The 12,228-nt window shown below is 35.1% G+C and overlaps 1 protein-coding gene across 2 annotated transcripts in view; it reads right to left on the reverse strand.

The window, feature by feature from the left end:
* Positions 1-12,228, reverse strand: part of smg (sterile alpha motif domain containing protein 4 smaug) — a 200,910-nt gene that overhangs the window by 170,132 nt on the left and 18,550 nt on the right. The window lies entirely within an intron of this gene.

The following is a 12,228-nucleotide window of genomic DNA, read 5'->3' on the forward strand; positions in this document are numbered from 1 at the left end:
ATTTCTAAGATATCAGTGTGCAAAAGTGCCCACAGGGTAGTTGATGTTATTAAGAGTTAAATTCGGGGCAGGTTTTTGATCACCAAAATGTTATTTACTATAGCACAGAATTTATATGCTGCTGATGGGATCACTAATGTTTGTGAGGTTACGGATGCAACATTAATAAATACTGATGGATCAACACAAAAAATGATTCTGATTTTGTGGTTAGACATCGTAATTATTTTATCAATTGCATATTTGTACGTGGACCAAATCTGTTATTTACTTATTTGACTGAATTTGGTGCTAACTTTGGTCTTTCAAGTAATAGACGTATTGGTATACTCGACCAATCACATCACATAAAACTCCATTGTCGCCAATATATAAAAATCTAAATACTTTTAATTTTCTTTAACAATACTTTATACAGGGACATCACTTTATTTTTACAAACATTTTTAACATTAAACTGGCTATACTCGGAAACTTTGTTGCCCCCTTCCATTACAGGAGTTTGATGTTACTAGTGCAATATGTAAACAAATCACTTTACTAGGTATAGAAGGAGAGAAAAGTAGTGTATACCATATTACGATTTTCAGTTTGATTATCACTTTTACGGAATTTATCAAAATACAGTAGAGTAGTAACATTTTTTTTTTCAAAAACTCAACTTTTCAGGCGGCTATGTTCGTTATGTAATGTCTACTTTATTTAGCATATTAATTATTGATGTTAACATACAATATAGAGAGTGCATTTAAATTGAGGGGGTCATAAGTAAAGGGCTGTAAGTGCACTTAAGTTACTTTTGAGAAAATGGGGTTTAAATATTTAAGCTTTCGTAAAATCGGTAAAAATTTTTATTTAAATTTTAATGTGTGATGCGATTAAAATATCCCTTTGCCACTAAAATTTTAGATACTTTAGCTTACACTGGATGCACTTAACTCATGTTATTACAAATGTCACTAGCATTCCTTTGCTTCTAGCCACCTCAATTCAAAATAAGCTAATCTGAATTTTTAAATAAATTGCTGAAAATGGTTGCCGTTCATTACAATGCAGGCTTCAATTCTTTTATGCATATTATTAAAAACATTTTGAAGCATATTCTCTGAAACTGAATTTATCGTTTCTTGAATATAATTTTTTAGTACGATATTATTAATATAGGTTCTTTCTTCTATAGAAAACGCAACCCTATTTCTGAAACACACTATACACTACAGTGTTTACTTCACTGCTTGAAGACTTCGAATGCAACAGCGGCTGTAAGTTTGTGTGTCTGACGGGAGCAAGGACATTAGTGAAGGGGTGAGAGTGAAGTACATTCAGAAATGCAGGTACAATAAAATGCAAGTAAAAATAAAATGATGTCCCTGTATTTTCTGTTGGTGAAATATGAATCAGCAAGCTTAGAATAATCTATGTTAGTACAAAATATAAACATATGTATCGATAGTAGTAAAAATACAGCGACTTTAGCTCTGCTCCTTAGGGATTTTTGTAAACTGTCGTTAGCAATATTGTGTAACCAATAATCCGTATTTGTAAATTTCTTTAGCTGATTTTGTAAAGTTCGTCAAACTTTACAAATAAGATAGCATTGTGAAACACAATTTACAAGCATTTGTAATCTTTTACTTGTTAGCTATTTGTAAACTGTTAATTTGTAATTTGTAAGGATTGTGAAACGGACCCCAGGGCAGTAACGTATACGGCAAACAGCCTCCCCACAGGTAACAAACCACCCCTCCATACAATAGAAAGGTTGAACTAAGCTAATTGATTCTAAACTTAAAGAGAATCCTTTATGTTTACTTAGGGTTACCATATGTCCATCATAAGAAAAGAGGGCACTTTATAACAAAGGAAGACGCGTGTGCGTGCGTGTGTGTATATCACAGTAATTTACAAGACTTAATATATTAAGCACAATATCATCAGCCTCTGTCAAAGTTTTGATTTGATAACCTATTGGCTTTTAGATTGTCATTGCGGCGAATAAAAACAATTTTAGGCTACAGTATAACCACATTCTAGTAATAAAGTCACGAAACTCGAGATGATGAGAGTACTAGGAACAATAGACTGTGCCGGTACTATTTCGCATTGTCTGTGATTGTATTGTATTGTATTTATTCACATTCCATGGTATTCATACATGCTTACAGCTAGAATACGGAACAAGTCAAAAAACTTAATACTATTATAAAATCTTAATTTATAGTCACAGTCTAGATGAAATATATATATATGAGATTTACAATTTAGCCTACTAGTACAACACAAAGTTTTAGTATCAATTTCATGAAGTGTTCTTGAATGTCATGAATTCACCTACAGAATAGAAGGCGTGAGAAATTAGGTACTTCTTTAATTTGGCCCTAAATAATTTTATGTTTTGAATTTCATTTTTTATATCGTAGGGAGGCTATTAAAAATTTTTACTGCCATATAACGCACTCCTTTTTGATAGCACGATAGACTTGCCGATGGAGTATGAAAGTCATTTTTTTGACGTGTATTTATGCTATGAACTGTTGAATTAGTTACAAGGTTTTCACGATTACATACGAGGAAGACTATTAATGAAAAGATATACTGACAAGCCATGGGCATTATTTGTAGTTTTTTTTTAAAATAGCCCTAAACGATTCCCTACATTTGGCACCTACTATTATTCTACCGGTAATTACTCTTTTTTGTAATACAAATATATTGTTACTAACTGTGGAATTTCCCCAGAATATTATTCCAAAACTCATTACCGAGTGGAAGTATGCAAAGTATATTGTTTTTAAGGTATTGATATTTACTATCTTTTGCATAGATCTAATAGCAAAAGAAGCTGAATTTAGTTTGGGGGTAATTTCTTTAATATGATTTTTCCAATTTAACACATTATCGATTTTTAAGCCAAGAAATTTGGTTGTTGTTTCTAATAGGGATCTATTATTAATTATTGCGCTAGAAATTTTCGACGTCGAATTTGGACAGGATTTAAATTGAATTATGTTAGTTTTATTACAATTTAATACTAATTTATTGACTGAGAACCAGTCACATATTTTAAAGAGTATTTTCTCTGTTGAAGATTGGAATGTGTTGGAGTTATTAGCTGTAAATACTATACTTGTGTCATCTGCAAATAATATGGGATGACCTACATCTTTTATTAGGGGGGCAAGATCATGATTAGGCGATAGTAGCGATCCTAGTGATTAGCAACTATCTATGGAGCATATTTCCTACGTATTGTGGTTCGTGACTGTATATTATACTAGACTGTGGTATAACGCAGTTATCCCCCACCACAATTTAATGGTAAGACTTGTCATGAAAATTGCACACGACAAAATTACGTCGTTGCGCCAATGGAGATCGTTTCTTGTGATGATCGTTATCGAAGGTGTACGCTTGTTAAGTGATCAGTGATGCGATGTAACTATTGATAATGGATAAATTCTTAATAAAGAAAACTGTCCAAAATACAATTACACAGGTTGTAACTTTAATAATGGCAACTATTTATTTATCACGAATATACAAGTGATACATCTGTGAAACTTCTACAGTCCTTCAATGTAGTAACCAGCATTGTCTAACACTCGTTGCCAGCGATGTGGTAGTCGTAGTATCCCTATAGCAGCTCCCATAGCCCTGAGCAGCTCCTGTTCTGTTGGTGTTTCTGATGGACCGCCCTACTGCCTGCAGAATATCGGGAACAGTCCGGAATCGAACGTCACGAAATGGTTCCTTCATCTTTGGGATTAAGTAATCACAGTGGCTTAAGTCCGGTGAATGTGGTGGATGGAAAAGCACTTCCCCCCCCCCCCAGCGACGGTACAAATCAGCTACAGGGTGTGCCGTGTCGCCCTTGCGTTAACCTCCAAAATGATGGAGAGTTCTGCAAAACGTGTGGGCGCTTTCTTCGCAATGCTGGTCTCAGATCATGCTCCAAAAAATGACGGAAATACTGTGCATTAACATTCTGTCTTTGCGGGACGGTATGTGATAAGATGACTCCATCACAGTCGTACACAACAATCAGTTTTTTTTAATTTTAGTAGGTTATTTTACGACGCTTTATCAACAGCTTAGGTTATTTAGCGTCTGAATGAGATGAAGGTGATAATGCCAGTGAAATGAGTCCGGGGTCCAGCACCGAAAGTTACCTATCATTTGCTCATATTGGGTTGAGGGAAAACCCCGGAAAAAACCTCAACCAGGTAACTTGCCCCGACCGGGAATCGAACCCGGGCCACCTGGTTTCGCGGTCAGACGCGCTAACCGTTACTCCACAGGTGTGGACACACACAACAATCAGCATAACGTTCACATTCGTAGGGATACGACGCACCTCTGTTTTCCGTGGTGACCCGTAATGACGCCACTCATTTGACGCTTAGAGGTTCGTATGACCTGGCCCATGTCTCATTAAGCGCAACAATACACCGTAAGACTGCGTCTCCTTCACGATCATAACGCTCCAAGTGAGTTTGAGCGGTGTCGTATCGTATCCATCGCTGTGCCTCCGTCAAATCCCAGGAAACCCACCTAGAAGCAACTTTTCTCATTTTTAGGCGATTCTTTACAATAAGAAACACAGCCATATGCGATATTCCTATCTCCTGGGCTAACTCACGTACCATCTGTCGTCGATCGTTGTCTATTAGCGCGGAAAAAGCTTGCAATTCCTCTTCACTAACACTAGGACGACCCGGCCGAGCCATGTTTTCCACGCGGTCACACCCCTCGTTGAAGGCTCGAACCCACCTCGCCACAGTTCTGTATGGTAACCCCGTCTCTCCACATGCCTCAACAAGACCGTCATGACATTGTCATGCAGATTGAATTTTCAGCCAAGATCGCTGTTCCTGCTTTGTAAACATGGCGAAACAACTGCTTAGAGCTGTAACTAACAGGAGACCAACTTCAACTCTCCACAGCGCATGCGCTGAGAGTCGGACGGAAGAGTCCTTTTAGGGGGGTGGAGGGCAGACATAGACTAACATGTGGTAGAAGTGACGACAATTAACTCCGTCTCGTTTCGCTTTTACAGCAGTGTTGCCACTATTAAAGTTACACCCAACGTATTACTACAATGAAGGGGAACAGCCTGTATTGTCTTGATGTTACATATTCTGGCTGGAACCTTGTGGCTCCAATAAGACGTAATACCTGAATAGGTCCATGACTGGCGTTTGAGAAAATATTTTAATCTGAAAATATCACATTTTCCCATGGATATTCATAATATTGTTGTCAAACTGCGATGCGATCTATTCTATGTTTGTGTTCCAACATGGTATTTATACATGCAGGGAAGATGAAACATTTTCGTGGAATGTTCTGTAATAGCCAAGAGAAATAAACAACACGTTTTAAACGTTTCGGTGCAAAATAAGAGTCAATGTTTTATTTCTGTAGGTTACATATACCGTTATTGCTCTAAAATGTTGTTTTTGGTTCGATTAGCTAGATACATATACAATTATACCTGCAACTCAGAGTTCAAATATCTCCCTCCCCAGTACGACATGTGAAGTGGGTTTTGTAGACAAATTCTCAGAGTTCACTTCCACATTTCAGAGGACAAAAGATTTGCGAGCCAGTGTACCACAGAAAAACAACAATGCTTGGTTAACTAACCGTTCCTAGCACAGATTGGTGCATTCGGCCGTAAGTCCTAAGTTACGCTAACCAGTCCTAATGTAAACTAATCCAACCTACACTTAGAAAGCACTCAACTACCGGTGCATAATGTGACCAGCTATGCAATATTAAAAGAAACTATATGACCACAAACATTCTCATACATACGAATCACATTTTCGATGCTAGTCGTAAGCAACGGCAGAAATGGCACAAAGGATGTAATAATGAATTCATATTTTTACATTCTGTGAAAAATAATTACAATACCCATACAGTTACAAGAAAGTAATACATATAAATTTAATGTAACATCAAGTGACGGAACTTTCCCTTCCCCACCTCAAAAATCATTTTGGTAACACCTACAATATATTTCTTCCTATAACCATCAAATATAAATATAGAGACATACCTTGAGGCTTTATGAAACGATCCATTCTTTCATTAAGGTGCATTCTTGTACATAATTTCTGTGAATTGTAACCTTGACCATAATTTTGTATTATAATTTTACTATTGTTTATTGCTTATAAAATATGTATTTTGATGCCAACTATAACCCTAATATACCTCACGGTGAAATAGGGTTTATTACATTGGATAATAAAATAAAAAAAACCTACAAAATCCCTCATTTTGTAAACCTACGATTAAAATGTTCTCAATACCAGCAGGATACGTTTACTCTTTAGTTCGTGAGTGTTTAGTGGATGCGAGGCCCGAATGTCACCTGGTGGTAGTCTGTGTTTATTATGGTTCGTTAGAATATACAAGGTGCGAGTAGAATGTATGGAACATTGCTTGCACTTTCCTATTTTTAATGTTTTAAGTTATAGGGGATGAAGAAAAAAATATTTTTAAAATATTTTCAAAGCCCATACTTTTAATTTATAGTGCGTGCCAAGGATTCTCTTTAAATGGCACCGTGTACTTATTTTTCCATCTTGAATTCAAGTTCAGAACGTACAAAATCATATTTTTAACATTATTTATAAACTAGCCTACTATTTTGTAAAAACTGCCTCAAATGTATCATCCCAATGTATTGTACGTAACAGAAAGAAATTCTTCAGTTATCAATTCATCATTGTGAAGGATAAGAGGGCCATGAATTAAAATAGGCTAATCATAGACAAAACGTAAAAGGTATCCCCTTTACATATCATGAAGGCACTTTGGTGGCATGGCGGTAGAGCCCCATGGTTTCGTGACCTCGGCTCTAGAATGAGGTGGTGTGGTCGGCACCACGCTCTGACCGCTTTTTACCCCCGGGAAAGACCCGGTACTCAATTTTATAGGAGACTAAGTGAACCTCGGGGCCATTCTGAAAGCTTGGCAACAAGAAAATCCCGTCACCAACTGGGATCGAATCCCGGACCTTCCAGTTCGTAGCCAGCTGCTCTAACAACTGAGTTACTCGGCCGCCTAGACGAAAGTTAACCAAAAGCAAATCCTGGTTCTTGAATGGCCCTCCCAAGTTCCCCTGATCTTAATCCATTAGGTTTTTTCCTTGTGGAGCTATATGAAGTGGGAGCTTCTACTAGGACAGACCACGAAACCTGGAAGATTTAAAACTAAGAATCGGGGATGAGATATAAAACAAATTAACCGAATAGTGCTGAAAACATTAAATTTAAAAAAACAAACTTGTGCATTGTTTGACAGCAATGGAGGCAATTTTGAACACCTTTGTGAACCAAGGTCCGTCGATAAGAGCTGTTCGACAACGACATCTAGAGACCTTGTTGTGAACTGGTATCAAGTTATAATTAAAATTATTAGTTAATGTTTTTTAATCTATGTCTTGCATTAATATTAATTTTAATTATGCTTATCCATTTTCTAATTTATCAATATTTTATAAAAAATGTTCCTGCATTTTTTTGTGTTTTCAAACTTGAAAAAAAGTACATGGTACCATTTAAGAAGACAGACTACTTGACAACTTTTATAAACTAAAAACACATCTAATTTTTAAATTATGTTCAAAATATTTCTTTTTTTCACCTCAAACTTTTGCATATGGAGTTTCTTCATAAAATTAAGAACAGGAAAAGCTACAAAGAATGTTCCATACTTTCTACTCACCTTTTATAATGGCGTATTTATGTAGATGTAACAGTTATAGTAAGCATGCAAATTAGAAAACAAAAGAAAAAATTAAAGATAAAAATTCCAAAGACATTCCCTGGACAACCAATACCTCGTAAATGTATCATTTAAGCTTTTATTAAGAATATACGACGAAAGGCATCACAATAAAGCTCGAAAGAAATCAAATACAGTAGAACCTTGATTATCCGTCATCCTATTAACCGATTGGTGGATTATCCGATTGTCTTTCTCTTGTTTATTTTTTCTTTTTGCTGCAGAAAAATACGAAGTAGAGTATATTAGGTTAGTATGCATTTTTGCTACGGAGGATTATTAGCCTTTACCGTTACACAGTATGTAGTAGGAATCCTACCATTACCAGCAACAGAAACACTTACTTTTGGGAGAGGGTGTTTTTCACAACTTGTAAAATAGTCACCATCTCCTTTCAAAGAAATCATTTCGAGAACTTCCACACAATTGAAAACTAGTGCATAACTTAATCAGTCTGTGCAAAATATCAAAAGAAAACTCCTTATCGGTTTGGGAAAGGAAAAACCATGACTTATCACACATAAGAATACGAGAGCGGCAGTAAAAATGTGCACGATTTAGTAAAATGAAACAAGAATAAAGTATACGTATTACTGTATTTCACTGTTTTTATGTTTTCATTAGTTATGATAACCAGGATATTGTATAGTGTAGTGTGTAGTATGAAGACACCAGTGATTGCAGTATAGTAGGAGTGTCAAATTCCGAAACTAGTATGCTCTTGATATTCATGCATACAGTACATAACAGTCTTGTTGGTACAGCCATTATATTTGTGATAACGTCCGTTTTAACTGTCGAATAAGATAACAATTTTGGTTTCTTCTTCACGTATATAACTGTGTGCAGTTTATTGATAATATTCACTATTAAATTTAATTATAATATATCTTTAAAACATTTGTTGTTATTCTAAAAAGAAATCTCCATTATTCGTAGTGCTGAATATGCAACTTTTCTGTTCGTACACTTACAAGTCTCGCCCTATTTCACCGTTTGAAAATACGCTAACCGGTTCGTGCTTGCTACTGCAGAGTGGTGGCTTCCCCTTGTTTACATTTTTACCTTGCAAGCATGACAGTACTGTACGAGATGGCGAAGTGAAAGCAGCTTTCAGAAGATCTGAGCAAAGTTATTGTTCAACTTGTCCTTAAAGGTAAGTCTTTAAGGGAAATAAGTAAAATTGTTGGACATACACATTCAACAATTCAGCATATTGTAAACAAATTTAAATATGAAGGGTCTTGGAAGAATTTGAGGCGAAAACCAAAAGAAAAAAATTAAATTAAAGGGATGAAAGATACATTGTACAACAAATCCGACGTTACCCTAGGGTAAGTGTTGAAAAACGGCGTTCACAAGTACAAGACACTATAAGAAAAGAAATGTCTAACCAGACCATTCGTCGTGTATTGTGGAAACACGGGTATCATGGCAAGGTTCCACGTAAGAAACCTTTCATTAGTGAGTCAAATAGAATAAAAAGACTTCTATTTGCAAACGAACACGTTTCTAAGGAGGAGGACTATTGGGATCGTGTAATATGGTCCGACGAGACGAAGATAAATCTTTTCGGCTCAGATGGTTGCAACAGAGTGTGGAGGAAGGCAAACTCTGCCTTCAGGAAAGAAAATACTATTCCTACTGTAAAACAGGGAGATGGCGCCATCATGATATGGGTTTGTATGTCTTGCTCTGGAGTCTGAAACATACACTTCATTGATGGAATTGTGCATAAAATTATGTATAAGCATATTCTTGTAATAAATTTGAAAGAAAGTGCTAAAAATTGGGCTTCAACATGATAACGACCCTAAACACACCGCCGAAATCGTCGAGACCTGGCTCATTTGGAACGTTCCCCAGGAACTCAAAACGCCACATCAATCAACGGATTTAAATCCTATCGAACATTTGTGGCCAATTTTGAAAAGGAGGGTACGAAGTGGCAAGGTAACATCCATTCCGGAGCTCAAAAGAGTAGTGGCAAAAGAATGGCAGAATATCACCCCAGAGGTTTGCAAGAAACTCGTCTCTTCAATGAAAATAAGTTGTGAAAAGATTATTAAAGCCAAAGGATATGTTACAAGATTTAATTTTGTGTAATACTTAGCAATTAAGACTTTGAAAAGTAAAAAATGATTAGATGTACCAAGAGAAAAGTTGTATAAAATGTGCACTTTTTTTTTATTTTGTATGTTTATTTATATTGATTCCAAAAATATGAGGAAGCTTATTTTATATTCTGTAAAGAAGATATTTTTTCACATTTTAATTTAACCTACTAAAATAAATTATATTTTTATTAATAATTATCTATTTTAATAACAATATTACTGTACGAACAAGATTGTTACACACTGTATTTTAAAGTACAGATTATCCGACCTTTTCGATTAACCGTTCAGTCTACCCCCTTCATTACCACGGATAATAGAGTTTCTACTGTAGTACCAACTGGATACAAATTAAGACAACTTCTACGCCCAAACTATTTATCACGGTCAGTTTTGTAGACTAGTGACGTGACGAGAAACTCAGCAACCTCAGCATCCAGAATTAGTATTAAGAATTACTTGAAGAGTACAAGAGAAAAACAAAGTTTCAATTCTCATAAGGATATCTAATTCGGCAAATTACTGCAAACTTTAATGTTTTTTTGTTATCTAAACTGGTGAAGGAGAATTATCATCACATATACAGTCATCCTTTCCTGTCTCAGAAAAATGTGTTTGCCTGATTTCTGCGGAAATAAAGGAGATTCGAGGAACGGGATGCAGTGCTGTATTCACCCATGACCCACCTCAGATGCCGTAGCACCAAAATCGGAATCCCAGACACAAGCTGATTTTCTAAAGAAATAGGAATAGCAATAAATTTTTCAGTAACATACTGAATTAGAAGATCACAGCATTGTGACTTTGATCGTTTTTCCATGTACTCTTCATTTATAGTACATACGTAAAACTTTAGCGGACAATCTAATAAATAGAAATAACTGTTTCCTTATCCGAAAATTTAAATTTTACAGTAAACAGATAAATGACCTACCATTACCGAATTTTAAATGTGTCTCCAGGATGTGCACAACATTCTCAGTTTCGGGGCATAATTACTGAAATAATCGTGTCCATGATAGACTCTTCTGTAAAACTACTAATTTTCACCAAAATCCAAGCCCATCTACACACTAATTTAAATAATTTTGGTTTTGTTAAGATACAAAATTCAAACATTGGATACAATTTTATTACTAATGCGAAAGTAGTATCAACATAGTCAAGGAATACGGAAATATGTAGTCTAACCAAACGCATGAACAGCTTGAGACATTGCACGAATTGTACCATTAATTTAATTTATTTAAATTATTAAAATTTACTTTTATTATAGGAAAATAACAAGAACTAATCAACAACATCCATCACATATAACAGTAATTTATATAATAAACTTCCCCCACATGTGAAGGTACATAACAATAGTATGTTTAAGAAATCTGTTAAAAATATATTACTGACACACATGCCAATGTGCACAAAGGAATATTTAAATATAAAGTTTTAAATTTTAACCATTTATTCTTGTGTGTACTGACTGCCCTTCTGTTCTCTCTTGTTTCATGTGCCTGGAGACCCTACTGGAATTGAGACAGCATTAAGACTCAGAAGAAAGAAAATCAATTGCCTACTAGTGTGTGATTACAAAATAATTAATTCTGTATCTCTTAAAATAAACTCAGCATCTTGTAACTATTCTAGTGTGTTATGCATTACTGACTGAATTAGTAGTACGTTATTTGCTTAGTGATTAAATATACCTCTACTAGAAACATCAACAACCAAATTTCTTGGTTTGCATATTAATAATACAATAAATTGGAAAAATCATATCAAAGAAATAACCCCCAAACTTAGCTCAGCATGCTTCGCAATTAGGTCGTTACAACAATTTCTAAACAGCAGTATCTTTAAGACAATATATTTTGCCTATTTTCATTCCATTATGTCCTACGGAATAATATTTTGGGGAAATTCTGCAGATAGTAAAAATATATTCTTATTACAAAAAGAGCCATTAGAATAATAGTTGGAGCAAAGGCTAGAGAATCATGTAGATTATTTTTAAAAAAATTAGACATTCTAACCTTAACAAATCAATACATATACTCTACAATAAATTTCTTCTCATGTAATAAAGAAAATTTTCCAACTAACTCAGCCATACATAGTATAAATACCCGCAAAAGGAATGATTTTCATACGCCATCAAATGTATCATGCTTTCAAAGGGGAGTACATTACATGGCGATAAAAATGTTCAATAGTCTTCCTGAAGCCAAAACCCTGCATTATTTAAGGTAAAACTAAAAAATTACTTAATATCTCACATTTTCTATTCTGTAGATGAATTCTTGACATTTCACAG

Source organism: Periplaneta americana, chromosome 8, assembly GCF_040183065.1.
Source record: "Periplaneta americana isolate PAMFEO1 chromosome 8, P.americana_PAMFEO1_priV1, whole genome shotgun sequence".
Taxonomy (NCBI): Eukaryota; Metazoa; Arthropoda; class Insecta; order Blattodea; family Blattidae; genus Periplaneta; species Periplaneta americana.